Source organism: Arvicanthis niloticus, chromosome 2, assembly GCF_011762505.2.
Source record: "Arvicanthis niloticus isolate mArvNil1 chromosome 2, mArvNil1.pat.X, whole genome shotgun sequence".
NCBI lineage: Eukaryota > Metazoa > Chordata > Mammalia > Rodentia > Muridae > Arvicanthis > Arvicanthis niloticus.
Genome location: NC_047659.1, coordinates 32,865,941 through 32,883,320, shown reverse-complemented (window position 1 = coordinate 32,883,320; position 17,380 = coordinate 32,865,941).

The window sequence follows — 17,380 nt, the reverse complement described above, 5'->3', positions numbered from 1 at the left end:
AGATAAGCCCTTAGACATGGGAGTGTTCACATAATTGCATTTATTGCCTTGGTTTTTTTTTTTTTTTTGACTATTTGTGTTTATTATCTTGCTTGTTCTTTGACCATTTGCATCTATTGTATAGCTAGACACTCAACCTAGAACTACCTTAATACATGCATGTAATTAAAATAGTATAAAAGCATAAAGGAGGAGGGGAATGGAATGGGGGTTCTAGGGAGGGAAAATGGGGAAAGGGGTTGACATCTGTGTTGTAAATAAATAAAATATTCAATTAAAAATTAAAAAAAAAACTTTATGAAAAACAAATTAGACAAGAAGTCAAAGTATCACTATTTGCAGATGATATGATTGAATACATAAGCAAGCCCCAAATTTCCAACAAAGAACATACATAGCTGAAAAACAACTTTGAAAAATTGGCTAGATATAAAATTAACTCAATCAAATCAGTAGCCTTCCTTTATACAAATGATAATCTAGCTGAAAAATAAATTAGGAAAACAACACTCTTCACAATATTACAAATAGTACAGAATATTTTAGTGTAAATCTTACCAAGCAAGTGAAAGTTATTCATGATAAGGACTTCAAATCCCTGAAGGAAGAAATAAAAAAAGACCTCAAAAGGTAAAAATATCTCCAATTCTCATGGATAAATAGAATTAACATAGTAAAAAATGTTCATCTCACCAAAATCCATCTATAGATTCAATGCAATCCCCATCAAAATTCCAACACAATTCTTCACAGAATGGAAAGAGGTATTCTCAACTTCTTATGGAAAAACAAAATACTTAGAATAGCTAAAACATTTCTCAACAATAAAAGAACTTCTGTGAAAATCACCATCCCTGACCTCAAGCTGTATTTCAAAACAAAAGTGATAAAGACTTCATGTTATTGGTACATGAATTGGTACAGCCAGGTTGGTTCATAGAATAGAATTGAAGACTCAGTAATAAATTCACACACCTATGGACATGTGATCTTTGATAAGGAAGCCAAAAACATACAGTGGGATAAAAAAAGCATCGTCAATAAGTGGTGCTGGTCTATCTGGTAGTCTGCATGTACAAGAATTTAAATAGATCCATATTTATCACCTTGAATAAATCTCAAGTCCAAGTGCATCAAGTACCTTAACATAAAACCAGGTATAATGAATGTAATAGAATATTATTTGAGAAAGAACCTCAAACTCATTAGCACAAGGGGAAATGTCCTGAACAGAACACCAGTGGCTCAGCTCTAAGATCAATAGTTGATAAATGGGATCTCATGAAACTGAAAAACTTCTGTAAGGCAAAAGACACTGTCAATAGGACAAGTTTGTAACCTATATAGTAGGAAAAAAATCATCCCTAACCCTATATTGGATAAAAAGTCTAATTCCAAAATATATAAAGAACTCAAGAAGTTAACTTCTGAAAAACCAAATAACCCAATTTAAAAATTGAGGTGCAGAGCTAACAGAGAATTTATAACAGAGGAATCTTGAATGGCTGAGATGTTTTCCGGGGAATGTTCAAAGTCCTTACTCACGATGGAAATGCAAATCAAAATGAAATTGAGATGCACCTTACACCACCAGAATGGGTTAAATAAAAAATTCAAGTGACAGTACATGCTGGCGAATGTGTGGACAAAGCCGAACACTCTTACACTGCTGGTGTGATTATCAACTGGTATAACCACTCTGGAAATCAAACTGGTAGTGCCTCAAAAAACTGGAAATAGTTCAACCTGAATACACAACTATACCACTCCTGGGCATATACCCAAAAGATGTTCCACCATACTACAAGGACTCATGCTCCACTATTTTCATAGCAGCCTTTTTTTGTGTGATAGCCAGAAGGTTGAAACAACCCAGATTTCCCTCAGTGAAAGAATGAAAACAGAAAATGTGGTTCATTTACACAATGGAATACTATTTAGCTATTAAAAATGAGGACATTATGAATTTTTCAGGCAAATTAAAAAATACCATCCTGAGTGAGATAATACAGACCCAAACAAAGGACATGCATTGTATGTACTCACTGATAAGTGAATATTAGCCAAAAATAACAGAGTACTCATGATCCAACCTATAGACCTTAAGAAGTTTAACAAGTGGACAGGCCCAAGTGAGTATGCTTTACTTCCACTGAGAAGGCAGAACCAAATTTTCATGAACAATAAAGAGATAGAGGGACCTGGTAGAAAAGTGGAGACTGAGGGGAAAGAGGAAACAGGATCAGATAGAGGGTCAGGAGAGAAGCCTATGGGGCCAGGAGAATGAATGAAAACATGCAGCCTCTGAGGGTGAGAGGTGGGGGAACCCTCTAGAATGTATCGGAGACTTTGGAGGTAAGAGAATGTCAAGACTCAATGGGGGGTGACCTTAGCCAAAATGCCCAACAGTGGAGAGGGAACTCAGAGTCTATCTCCAGTAGGTAGACAGGGTCTCAAGTAGACGGATAGGTTTAGCAACTTATAGTCAAAATTTCTGACCAAGAATTGTTCCCGTCTAAAGGAATTGCAGGGACAAAATTGGAGAAGAGACTAGAGGAAAGCCAGTCCATTGACTGGCCCAACTTGGGATCTATCTCATGGGAGAGGAATACACAAAGGCATGACACTATTACTGATGCATTTATGTGCTTACAGACAGGAGCCTAGTATGGCTGTCCTCTGAGATGCCCTACAAGCAGCTGACTGAGATAGAAGTAGATACTTATATCAAACTATTGGACTGAATTCGGGGACCCCTATGGTTGAATTCAGGGAAAGACTGAAGAAGCTGAGGTGACCCCATAGGAAGAGCAATAATCTCAACTAACCTGGACCTTTGGGAGCTCCCAGAGACTGAGCCACCAACCAGACAGCATACACTGGCTGATCAGAGGCCCCTAGCACAAATATAGCAGAGGACTGCCTTGTCTGGCATCAATGGGAGAAAATGTACCTAATCCTTGAGAAACTTGAGGCCCCAGGGAAGAGGGATACCTGGTGGGGGAGGCAAACATTTGGAAGAAAGGAGGAGGAGGAATAGAATAAGGAACTGAGGGAGTTAAAGTGCAAAGCGAGTTTGAGGTCAACTCAGACAACTTTGTGAGATAGTTTCTCTAATATCTATGAGCACGTTTATTTATTGAGCTCATGTATGGGGGCTACATGTACTACAGCTTGTGTGTGGAGGTCAAAGGACAACTTGTAAAATCAGTTCTCTTTTCTCATGCAGCTTCTCAAAATTAAACTGAAGTTTTGGGGCTTCTTGATTATCCTCAAAATTATTTTTTGAAAAGAGCTCAGATGTAGCTCAGTATTACTGCTGTTGTGTGCCAAGTTTCAGTTACAATACCACTAAACAAGTGCATTTCATGAAGTACACATGAACATACTTATAATTAAGTGCAATGTCAAAACTAAATATGTATAGTAATGATAAGTAATTTTTATATTAATGATTTGGAATAATAGTCTACATTATAACAACACAGGTATTATTGAGAGAGTATTTGGAGATAAAAGGAAGTAAAATAGTATTTATGAAACTTCAACTTCAATATAGTCTAAAAGTAAAGGAAATTTTTCATGCAAATAAAATTCAAATCAATATTAAGAACAGCATTATTTAAAAGGTATTGTTAGAAAAAAAAGTTAATATGCTATTTACAAAGAAAATACCAAAGTATTTAGATTTTGTAAAAATCCATTAAAACTCAACATCTCTTGAAGAGATGATAAATTTAAACAGACATCACCAATGTTGGCAAAGATATGAAACTGATACATTTATGTTTAAATATATAATTAAAAAGATATTTTAGATATCACTTTGCTAAAATTTCTGCTCAGGTGCTAAAAGGAACTAGAAGAGTAGAAATGTCTTGAGTCCTGGGGAGAATATGAATGACATAAGTACTTTCAAATACCATTTTAGTTTTTTATAAACTTAAATTTATGTACTTGTTCAGCAATTCAACTCTAATGTTTAATAAAACAAAAGCAAAAATTAATGGAATGTAAGATGCTAAAGTAGGATATAGTATGAAAAACTTGTCAGGATCTTAAAGATTAAATTAAGTAAAACAGTTGTTTTAGAAACAAAATTACAATCATTTCCAAGGAGACAGTAATCTTTACATGGTCCTATATCAATAGAATACTTGAATTATTTTTTATTTAATAAGCATTTCTATATAGGCATCCCATGGTATGAATATTCTACTGACAAATTATAGCAAAATGTGAAGATACTGTGAAAACAATTTTATAAGATATCTTTTAAAAATAAAAGCAAACCATTCTCACCTGATTTAGTAACGCTAGAATTGTCCTGAAACAGAAGTCTTAAAAATAGTGCACATATTAAAAATAATACTGTGATGGTCAGTATGGTCTCATAGACCTACCTCAAACATTAAAGACTATTGTTATTGCTCTTGATTAATCTCAAGAACAGGATGATAATATCCTATTCCTACAGGCAACACATACTTGAGTCAGAGGACATGGAGAAATCAAGCTGTCATATCTAGAATATCATCCCTACTCTAGTTATCACACTGCTAAAAGATCCTATGTATGCTACAGGAAGTAAAAAGTCATCACCTGTTTATTCAGATGTTAACTCTAAAAGACACAATAAAAAATGGTCAAGCAAGGTATTTCCAGTGGTGCAATAGTGGTATAAATTTCATAGAGTAACCAACCACGTTCAGATTTGATTTAAGACCCACCCTATGAGTTGCAACTCATAACTAACCTCATTAATTGAGCCCTCCTCCAAACCCACAAAACTTACCACTACATCAAAAACTATAGGGAAGAATCTAATACTATTATTATTCTGCTAAATGAACAAAGTAATAAAGTGTAAATTTTCTCCCTCAGCCCTCATCTATATACTCATAGATTAGTGCATCTCTCAACAATCATCAGAGAAGCTTCTTTTTGCACTTGATGGCTACTATTTCAGAGACTGACAAATGAGGTGGTCAGTTCTAAATGACACATCTATACCAACCCTCATTTTCAAGGATTAACGATGAACACAGAACACACTAGAGAGATTATAAGAGCCAGAGGTAAATAAATATCTGTAGCAAAGAAGTATTTGGGGAACATGACAAGGGCATTGCACACAGAAAACCTACAGGAGCTTGTATATGCTCAAGACTTTCACAAGAATATCCAGCTGAAATTTCAGCATGGTTGAAGTAGGTCATGAAGTTCCACCCCTAGCTCAGTCACTATTTTCTTTGTATGGCTACAGTTGGAGGGTGAAAGAGACAGGTCAGTACTTAAAAGCACTAGGTGATCTTGCAGAGGACATGAGTTTGGTTCTCAGAAGTCTCAATGAATGACTTGCAAGTGTCCATAATATGAAACCATCTTCTGACCTTTGAGGATACCTGCATGCGCCAGGCCAGACACTTATAGCCCCCACACACACACACACACATGCACGCACACACACGCACATGCATACATAAAAATAAATATTTTTAAAAATAAAATTTAATGGAAAATTTGATAATGGCTACACTGAGTCACTGAATATGCCTATCTCTTTACTAGTATGACCATTTTCACACCATTAACTCTTCCAGGACATGAATGAAGCACACATCTCTCCTGTTATTTTCATCTGCTTCTAGTTCTTCAATCAATATTATGCAGTATTTATTTTATAGAATTCTCACTTTGTTATTTATTCATCAATACCCGTGATGTCCTGTAACTGAATTGGTTCCTTGATTTTGTTTAGAAAGGTTTTTTTTTTTTTAATGTGTGTGGATGCTTATGATGTTTGAATATTGCTGTTTTAACGTCTTTTCTTATTTATAATTACTTGCATATTCTTTTTAATATTATGTTTGTAATTCTAATAGACTTTTGGTGGGGTCCTTGTAAGCCTTTATTATCTACAAAAGGAACTAATTTAACTAAACTCTTTATGGCTTGGATGACTTCTTTTTTCTCTTGAATAATAATTAAGCTCCATACAGAGTTAAAGCATAAGTATTTGCCTCACCATTTTTAATTTCAATCCTATATTCAAAGTAGCCTTTAAACAATACACATATTACTTATCTTCTATGTAGGTATGTCTAATCAGATTAATACTTTATATTAAATTTGTAAGTATTTTTTAAAGAAAAAATTTCATGGTTATTTGGTGAATTTTAGCTATATAGTATCAAGTTATATTGATATTTCTGTTCTTCCTTTTAAGCTTAATAATTTTAAAGTTAGAAATTTTACTACCTGATTTTAATCTTTTTTGCTTATGTTTGTAGATGTGAAGCACTGTTATTTTCTTACATAGATTGATTATGTTGGTTATATATATTATTAATGAAAAATTGGTTTTTTTGTTTTAAACTATATTATAGATTCATAACTCTCTAAATATGATGAAATTCTGATAGGAAAAAAGGACAGACATAAGAGGGTTAGAACACACAGGCACACATACACACAGAACATTGCTAATAACTGGGGACCAAGTATTCAAATATATGAGTCTATGGGGTCATTCTTATTCAAACTACCAAAGGAAGAAATATGGTGTAAATTTTTTCTCTTGGGAGAAAGAATGTACCAATAAATTCATACCCCAAAACAATAAGTACAAGTAGGCAATAAAAGCTTCTAATATGCTACTAAAAGATGATTATACACCATCTCCCATCCTGCTCCCTATGTGATCCTCATGGTCCCATTCCTGCTTCTCCAACTCTACCCATAGAATCTATTCTACTTCCCCTTTCCAATGAAATTCATGTGTCTTCCTAGTTACTTTCTCGATACTGTTTGATTACATTTACTTAATGGCTAATATTCATACACAAGCAAATATACCCATATTTAATCTTTCTGACTTGAGTTACCTCACTCAGGATGATATTCTAGTTCTATCCCTTTGCCTGCAAATTCTATGATGTCATTTTTTTCACAGCTCAGTAACAATCCATTATGTAAATGTACCACATTTTGTTTATCCATTCTTTTGTTGAGGGATATCAAGGTTGTTTCCAGCTTGTGAATATTATGAATAAAGCCATAATAAATATGGTTGAACAAGGATCCTTGTGGTGAAATTCTCTGATGGCTAAGAATGTTGTACATTTCTTTAAATGTTTCTCAGCCATTTCAAGGACATCTTGAATTTTGCAGGCAAATGGATGGAAATAGAAAATATCATCCTGAGTAAGGTAACACAGACCCAAAGGATATGCATGATATGTACTCACTGATAAGTGAACATCAGCCCAAAAGTACAGAATATCCATGATACAACCCACAGACCACAAGAAGTTTAACAAACCAGAAAGCCAAAGTGAGGATGCTTCATTCCCATTTAGAAGGGGGAACAATATAATCATAGGAGGCAGAGGGAATGAGAAGCCCATTTGGACAGGAAATGGGAAGGGGGAAGATGGCAGGATCAAGTACGGGGGAAGACAGGAGAAAAGCCCATAAGGCCAGGAGAATGAATGGAAATATGCAGCGTTGGGGGTTTGAAGGCAGTGAAAACATCTAGAAAGTCCTAGAGATCCCAGATGTGAGAGGCTCCCAGAACGCAATGGTAATGACCTTAGGTAAAATGTCCAACAATTGGGAGATAGAATCTGAAAAGACCACCTCCAGTAGATAGACAGGGCCTACAGTGAAAGGATGGGGTCACCAACCTACCTTCAAAATTTTTGACCCAGAATTGTTCCTGTCTAAAAAAAAAAATGCAGGGACAAAAATGAAGTAGAGGTTGACAGAAAGAACATTCAGTTACAGGCCCATGGGAATATTGAAGCAAGTCAGGCTGTTGTCAAGACAATATGTTTTTCTTCACAAACTAAGAGCAAGACCCCACTGTGGAAGACAACACTCACACAACTCACTGAACATAAAGAAGTTGTAGAAGTGCCTACTTAAAACCTTCACCCCTATGTTCTAGTGTTCTTGGTATAAAAAAGTACTCTGCAAGCTACAAAAGAAGACACAAATACTAACCCAGGCAGAAAACCCTTGATCCATAGTGCTGCCCTTCCTGCCAAATATACTAGAGTAATGGTGGTACCAACTTCTAGGAATAACCAACCAAACAATGATTTAACTTATGGCACACTCTATGACACAGAAACCATATCAAACACTGCTTTGGTGACCAAGCACCTGAGACTATATGAGATAAAGCAGGGAGGTGAGGTAAAACTAAATAATACTTGTTTTAAAAATTCAAAAAATATTGATAACTATTAATGATATTTTGCTGTACTCATAGATCAATGCCTTATTCAGCCACCATTAGAGATGCTTCCTTCTGAAGCAGGTGGGAATAAATATCCACATTACCCACAATGTACCAGCTATTAAACACTTAAACACACACACACCTACCCCCCCCCCCCCCACACACACACACACACACACACACACACAGAGAGAGAGAGAGAGAGAGAGAGAGAGAGAGAGAGAGAGAGAGGGAGAGAGAGAGAGAGAGGACCTTGAAACACATAAATGAGATATCTTTATCAAATCCTACCCCTAAGAGTTCAGAGAACTTTGTGAAAAAGGAAGCATTAGAAGTGTAAGATCCAGAGGGGAGAGAAGACACCAGGAGAACAAGGCCCTGTAAATCAACTGAGGAAAGCTCATTAGAACGCATACACACAGAAGGTGCATGGTATCTTCACTAGGTTCTCTACATATATAATACTGTTTTCAGTTTATCATTTCTATGGGAATCATGAGTGTGTGAATGAGTGAGTCTCTCTTTCTTATGTTATATTTTGTTGTGATCTCTTATAACCCTGCTCTATCCTAATGAGTGACAGAAAGAGAATGAATATGGGTGGAAGTGGAAATAGGGAGGAACTGGGAGGGGGAGAGGAAGGGGAAGCTGCAGTCAATGCATATTGTATGAGAAATAATCTACTTTCAGTCAAAGGGATAATAAATATAATAGTATTCACTCTTTAAGAAGATGATTTTTAGCCGGGCGGTGGTGTTTTTAAAATCAAAAGTAATACCTAGCTTAACATTTTAGCATCAAAAAGAAAAAGAAAACAAAATGGAAATGGAAAGCATACTAGTATTATTGAATGCTTTACTGCATTGCCTAGTCAGTGAAAGTTATGGGAGGTGCACAAGTTGAAGGGAGAGGGAAAGCTAATATTGCTTGGATATGATCTATCTAAAAATAAAAATGCTACCATAAACTGAAATCCAAAGAAATGAATGTTCAGTACATAGATGCCTAGCAACGTGGTATAAAGTAGTCTTATATAAAATGGCAGGTTAAAATATAATAAAAGTTCTACTTGTAAAAGTGGTCATATGACGATTGTAATTTGGAGCACCCTTAGTCAGGAAGGGGTTATGCATTTTGGAAAACATGATAAATCTGTGTTCCTTTATTGAACAAACATAAATAAGTGCTCCTTAAATTAAAAAGCGAGAGGAATAATGTCCTTTGATATTCTCCTTAAAGTAATTAATAAATTATCCTCTCTTTATCTTTTAAATTAAAAGATAAATTATCAATTTGAATTTCATCAACCATTTTACTTTGCGTGAGAACCTGACAAAATGATCCTAGAGTTTATCTGAGAGAGCTGTTCATATATAACAACATCCAAGAAATTTTAGAAAAGGATGGATAAAGAATCTTGGTTTTGTTAGAGGTTATAATGGTCACTAATGAGAGACTTGTTTGCATAAATTATGTGATTAAATAGCAGCTCTTAACAGATGTGTAGCTTATTCTTCATGTGAGTCCTGAACAACTGGAGTAGGGGATGCTTCCAGAGGGCCTGCATTGACTGGCCTCAGTGGGAGAAGGTACGACCTTGCCTAGCAGAGACTTGCAGTCCCAGGGTTGGGAGAAACCCACCCATGGGATCCCCCATCTGCTCAGAAGAAAAGGGGAGGAAAGATGGGGGAAGTACTGAAAGAGGGGCTGACTAGGATGGGGCAGTGAGCAGGTGGGATATAAAGTGAATAAGTTAAACAAAATTTTAAAAAATTAAAAAGGAGGTATTAATTTATAGAGTATATTATATAAAAAGTTATAGAATTATTTTAAATATGTAATTGGTGAAGAATATAAATTTTAAAACATGTGTATCAGCTGTTCCAGAAAGAAGATAAGAAATTACCAAGTAGTCACATAGTCAAAGCACTTGTGGATTTCTAGTGGGAAAAAAACTTTCAAAGTTAGAATGAGACCATTTAATGAAATTTTTTTCTTATATTTATCCTCAAACAGCTTGGTAATACATTGAATTTATTTGCATAATAAATTCATAAATTTTATATTAACTTTGTATATTTTTATATTCTAGAAATATTCTAATTAATTATTTTAATATTTTATATTCTAGAAATAATTTTAATTATTTAAGATGTATTTAACAAAAACATTTTCTCTTCCTAATAGTATTTGACAAATGCTGAAATATTTGATATTTTTATTAATTTGAGAGTCTCTACTGTTATTTGCCACAAGAATATACTGATATTCATGGAAGTTAGTCAGTAAAATCTGAATGTACTATGCTAGTAAAAAGCTCACCATCAATGCTTGCAACCACAGATTACAAAGGCTAGGGGAACAATATCAAGATAGAATACAGTATAATTACTAAATATTCAAGTAGCTGAGAAATTGTTATTCCTTTTAAAACCAATAACATCATCTTTATTTTTGTTTCAAGTTCTAAACTAACTGTAAGTACTATTACTTTCTAATTTGGGTATTGCAGTATACTAGATGATTGGATAGCTGAAATAACTCTACAAGAAAATGAAAAAAGTGGGTGGAGTCTAAGTGCAGGAGAAAACTACCTTCACTTAGATAGAAGAGCATCCCAATAGGACTTTGCTCAAGACTCTGGCCTTGAGGAAACATATTTGATGTTGAAACAAGGTCTCTTCACTAGTTATTTTGTTGCATGTCCATCTGCTTTGCTGAGACTGTGCCAGCTCACAGACTTATCTGCTATTTTCAGGAAGGCATGTGCCAAACTAGCACATGGTTTAGACTGGCAGATTACATAAGGCTGTGAGTATCCACTATAATAAAGTTTAGTCTTTTGCCCAGTGTATTTGATCCACAAATTGCTCACTGCATGTTCACTAGCTTGAAAAATTCCTCTGGAAGTAGTGACATATCATTAGTTAACTTTATCATCAGAAAATCTTGAAAAGAGATAAAGGGGCTTCACCAGATCTGCAAGTAAGATTTCAGTGGGATGTCTGGCTTTGTTTACCGGGAACTATAGCATCTCCTCTGAGATTTCATATCAATTGGAAAACAGGGAAGGATGTAACTCAAAACGCTATGGACAGAGCTCAGCCTGGTGATAAGATATAGCCATTTTCCAAAATAATAGTTAGGTCTGAGAGTAGCACATATTTGTTAAAGACAGAAATCATTGTTGCAAATGTTAACATATTATATCTTTAAAGGTTCTTTCTTTTAAACCAGCAATTAAATTAATATCACATTTTCCTTCAAAATGGCTATGTAAGTGATTTCTTCAGCCTCACAAGATGGAACCTCTAAAGCAATGACAATCAATGACTATGTAAATAAGCTTCAGGAGTATTGTATATTTCTAGGTAATTTTTCCTTAAAAGTTTTGAACATAAATTATTTGGCAAGAGAAATCAGATATTGTTTAAACTTTTTCACTCTTTACAGTAATTTTTAAATATAGTGCTACATAAATTAAAAAAGGAATCAAAGATTCATAGTTATACTATTACCACAAACTGTAAAAGCATAGAACAAAATCTCACTATAATTGTAATTAAAAATAAGATTTTGATATTTTCTCATATTTTAAATGAATAATATCTTCTTGATTAAGTTATAAAGCTTATGAAATAGTCAAGTTAATTTTTTTAGGCTTTGTGTTAGGATTTTAATGAGCCCCTGAGCTGTATAATATTTATTAATTACATGTGGTTAAACATTAGATAAAATGCTCACCTATTACCAATATGTATCTGCAAAAAGATAGCAAGCAAAAGAAAAGCAGATAATCTATATAATTAAAATACCTTTAATGGCTTATGACAATAATAACTGCTTATGTCTGAAAAGGCCAAGAGTACATTGTAAAAAGGCATTGAGTTGGTCATTTTTTTTTTTACTTAAGTGTCCTAGTTAAACCACCCTATAAAGTAAACACATTCACTGTAGCTCAAAGTTTAGGAAGTTTTAATTTATCATTGGCCTTGTCGAGTTTATGGCAAAACATCACAGCTGAAACTTGTAGTAGAGGAACACCATTCACTTCATTATAGTCAGGATATGAAAATCCCCCCTAAGGACATACTTCCCTGTCCTAGTGCCTCTCACTGAGTTTCCTCTCTTAAAGGTTCTTCTATTTCCTAAAAGTCTCAGGAGCTGAGGAGCAAACCTTTGACATACTGGTGTTTGCGGGGTACATGCTGGAACCATCACAGAAGGCACATCCAGGAAAAGAAACATTCCATCAACTTGTGAGTAATGATATATAAATAACAATAGAGTTTAAATTTATCTTCATAATCAGCATGACAGGCCAGACCATCAAATTTGGTTTATGGGCACCAGAAACAGAATTGGATGCCACAAAGCAGCACTATGAGATGTCCTGAAGGTATAATGCTGTTTAGTCTAAATAATAGGGATTGGTCAACCCAAATAGCTCATGTGAAATATAGTAGATATTTTAAAAAGGAATCATGTATGAACATTTGTTCAGCAACAGTTTGTATATTTCAAGAGGCATAAAGAAGATCCAGCAATTGAACATTGCTGATGAACTCTCACTCAATTCAAGGCAAAGTATGTAAGCTAGAACTACCTAAAAACTGAAATGCATTTTTGAAGAGCTTTATGTTTAGTGCATAAAATAGAAGGCAATTTGTAGATGGAGTATAAGAGAAATGAAATCATATCTTAGGGAATGAGGAAAAGCATAAGACAAAGGGAACATACTACCTGAGTGGTGTTCAAATAATCACACATAGTTTTGAATAAGAACTTCTCTACAAGTTAAGGGCAACTGATTGACATTATGTACTACACTTCATTAATGTTTAGATTCAAGAAGGCTGGTGAGTTGGAAACTTTTAATACTGTAAAGAATAAATCAATAAATTTTAATAAACATTAAAACAGTTTTTTATAAGGTATACTTTTAGACATTTGTATTTTGAATCTCAAATTGATATTACAACTTCCAACGTAACTGCTACTAAGGCTTTGATCTGCTTACCTGCTAAAACTGATCATAGTCTAGTAACTGCTTGGCAGTGGAACAACGACAGAAATGTGAATCGGAGGTGGGTTCCTTGAAGATGGCAAGGGGGAGCCTGGATTTGCTCTAGGAGGCAAGAGGCCACCCGTAAACAGATTGAGGAGGAGATGGTTTGGTCTGAACAACAAGAAACAGAGAAATGTTAAGCTCTCAAAAGCTTTCCAAAATAAAAGCGACATGGAGAATGCAAGATTTCATATGTCCTAACCCCGATATCTAACCAAGAAGCACACAAAAGAAAAGAGCCAGATAACACTGGCATTTATCAGGAATGGAGCCGATACACCCTTAACCCGATGCCTTCATGGGCAGACTACAAGGAAAAAGGCTTACTTGTTCTGGGAGGCGAGTTCAACATTGACACTAAGGGATAAGACCTGAACAAAGAAAGGCAGAAGCCAGTCTGAGGACATGACATGGAAGCCTAATGGGTTTGGGCAGCAATTCCCAGTCCCAAGGATGAAGATGACTTTTACACTAAGCACCAGCTAGTGACATGCTCTCCGCGTTCCTGTGTTGTCCAGCGGCCAGCCAGGAGCTGCTTCATGGAGAACAAGTATTTGCTGTTTTCTGTTAGGAGCTATGGGGCACCCTTTTGTGTAGGGGTAGATTACAGATTATCACTTTGAGACTATTAAGAAATGGTTCGGCTTTGTAGACTTTGGCACATCAAGTTAAAAGAAAAGTTGTGAAGGTATCTAATTCTGTTATTGCCGTGAGCCTCATATAAGGGAGCCCACTTGAGAATTCTATACTCTAAATATTAATATAAAAATGTTTCTTAAACATCTCACTGATAAGATAGCATTTCATTCTATGAATATAAAATTGTTTAATAAATAAATTCTATGAGTGGAAATTGCTCTTTACCTCTTTACTAGGTTAACCAAATTTATATTGTTATAGTAATGTGTTAGATTCTCCCCAGTAGGTATTGAATATGAGCTTCTGATCGAAGTATAGATGGAGTCATGTGAAAAGTACTTCTGTGATCCTAACCTATAATCATCATCTTTTTTTTTGGTATTTTTATTCGATATTTTATTTATTTACATTTCACATGTTATCCCCTTTCCCGGTTTCCTATCCTCAACCCCCCTATCTTACTCCTTTGCCCTGCTTCTATGACAGTGCTCTCCCATCAAGCCACCCACTCCTGCCTCCCTGCCCCGACATTCCCCTACACTGGGGCATCGAGCTTTCACAGGACCTTCTAGTGATGCTCAACAAGGCCAATCTCTGCTATATATGTAGTGGGAGCCATGGGTCCTTCCATGTATACTCCTCAGTTGGTGCTTTAGTTCCTGGGAGCTCGGGGTGGGGGGGCGGGGGTCTGGTTGGTTGATATTGTTCTTCTTATGGGGTTGCAAACTCCTTCAGCTCCTACAGTCCTCCCCCTAACTCCTCCGTTGGAGTCTCTATACTTAGTTCAATGGTTGGCTGTGAGCAACCACATCTGTATTGGTCAGGCTCTCAGGAAACAGCTATATCAGGCTCTGGTCAGCAAGCACTTCTTGGCATCAACAATAGTGTCTGGGTGTGGTGGCTGCATATGGGATGGATCCGCAGGTGGGGCAGTCTCTGCATGGCCTTTCTTTCAGTCTCTGCTCCACTTTTTGTCCCTATATGACCTGAGGAACGAAGACAAGTGTGGTGTTTAGTAACCTTCAAAATAATAAAAGCAGAGGAAGATAAACCGTGGTTATAGAAAGGGGATGGTCTAGGTGGTAGCAGCCATGGTGGAATGTGTTGCTGTTTTAAGGAGAGACTACCAAGACTAACTTGGTGAAAAACTTGTAGGGGGACAGATCTCATGAGAACATGATTCATTAGGGTAAATATTGAGAAAATTTTGATAACCATCTTACTACAAGTTAATGTCATGCAGTAATGTTCCCTTCATTCATTTCTACAAGTCCTGTATGATACAGCTTAACCATCTAACTGTATAATGCATTACAGCAAATGTATGAATGTGAATATCTTAACGAAAGGTGAGGGAGGAATGACTCATCATCCATCCTAGCCCCAGAAATGTCTACGTATCTACCTTTGAAATTATGAGCTACATTTTTATATGTTTCACATGAATATTTGAAAGAAATATTTTAATTTTTTTTTAAATCTGGGCTCCATAGTTCCATTTTAAAATTTAGTAGTCAGATTTCTATTTGTAAATAGTATGCAAAATGAGTATGAGTGACTGATAGGACATACACAGTGGTAGAAGAGTCAAATAAATTTGAATTGATTTTTAGTGATTATTTCGTTTACTGAATCACAATGTATGTGCTGTTACAGAGTACTTGTAGTATTAAACTTTTATAATGGCTTTATATTCTAATATCTAGTCATTGAAGAGTATCGAGCAATTGTTTAAAAATGCAATTATAAGGTCAAGTTCAAGACTGAAGTAATATTTTAAATGAGTACACAATAAACAGGTTTAAATAAAGAATCCTTTATAATGGAATGTCTAAAGCATCCTTTGATACTGATGGCTATTCATCTCGACAGCACGAAAAGTTTTGAACATGGAAACGAACAGAAAAGTACTATAAGCAAGTCTAACTTCAAGTGCCAGATTATGATTCAAGTATCTGTAAAGTCTTATGAAACTGACGTTTTTAAAAAGACATTAAATAGGAAATCCACAGGGTTCTCAGTTGAGGATCAGTTGATAGAATTCTGAGATTATTATCTACCTCAGTCATATTTTGGTGATGTCGTTGGTTAAATTCCAGTAGTTACTAGAATAAAAAGAAAGAAGATAAAACCTCAAGAAACTCACTAAGAAAATGATTACAAACTTGGCATGTTTATAGTTACACGGAATATCAAGTTAGAAAAAGAGGAAAAATAAAGAAGCCTTTAAATATTTTAAAGTACCAGTTTATTTTTATTTTATTAAAGGTATGGTTGAGGTGGGCACTATTTCTTACAGGATCCATTGGTGTTTGGAGGCATTTTAGTTGAAAAGCAGTCATCTTTCCAAGAGAGAGAGAGAGAGAGAGAGAGAGAGAGAGAGAGAGAGAGAGAGAGAACAGCCATAGTTTGTCTCTGCATTATACATAAGGTTTTGACTCTTTGGCTGCATGAAATAAAGCAAAGCCACTTTTCTAGAATCTGCTATTTATCCCTTGGGGGAAAAAAAACCACCAAAGTTTGACTGACACTAATTTCCCGAACAAGATACCCTAGAAACTCCAGTTTATCTCATAAAATCATAACAGACAGGGTTTGTGATGTCCCCACTGCAAGAGTCTTTATTCTGTCAGTTTATAGCATTTGAAATGACGGAAAGAGATGCGTTCCTTTCATATGCCATCCTTGAGAACAGAACCTGTCACCAACAGTGTAATGTGCTGTGTATTATCACCGTGAGTGATCCAGAGGCCTAGAGACTGTCATCTTTTTAGACTGTACAAGTCAACACAAATAAAACCGAAGAGGTAAATGATAATGTCTGAGATAGAGTCAGCCTCATTCTGGCCATTACTTTTATTCAAACCTTACAGATGACATGATGTGAAAAATGAGCCTGTGTCTAGTTCAGTGCCCATTAGTGTGTGAGCACATTATCTCTCACTTTTCACATTGAGCCTCTCTGTGCTCACTCTGCCAGTGTCAGCTCGGCAGCCTGCCAGCTTCGGAGGTTGGGGGGGGGGGTTACTCCTTCTTAAATATTTTTGTATGACTGTAAATTACTAGAAAATATTTTCTCTCAGTTAATAAATTGAAAATAATTTGAGATGCTCATTAAAGAATTAGACACAATCCTGTCTAAAGAGATTACCCATCTGCAGGTAAGGATGCCTCTAGTCTGTTATTCTGAATAAAATATATACTTATTGGGAATAATTTTGAAGGGACTAGATAGAAATTTTAAATTGATAGCCGAGATACTTTAATCTTTACTGAAGGACTTTTTAAGTCAAAGGGCACTGCCTTGCCATTTCGTATTCATGAAACATTTAATAGTTTCTGAGATCTACATAGCTTAAACATTCCTGATAAAAATTGATGTAAATAATATATAATTCTGTGATGTGTAAAAATAATTCAAGAAT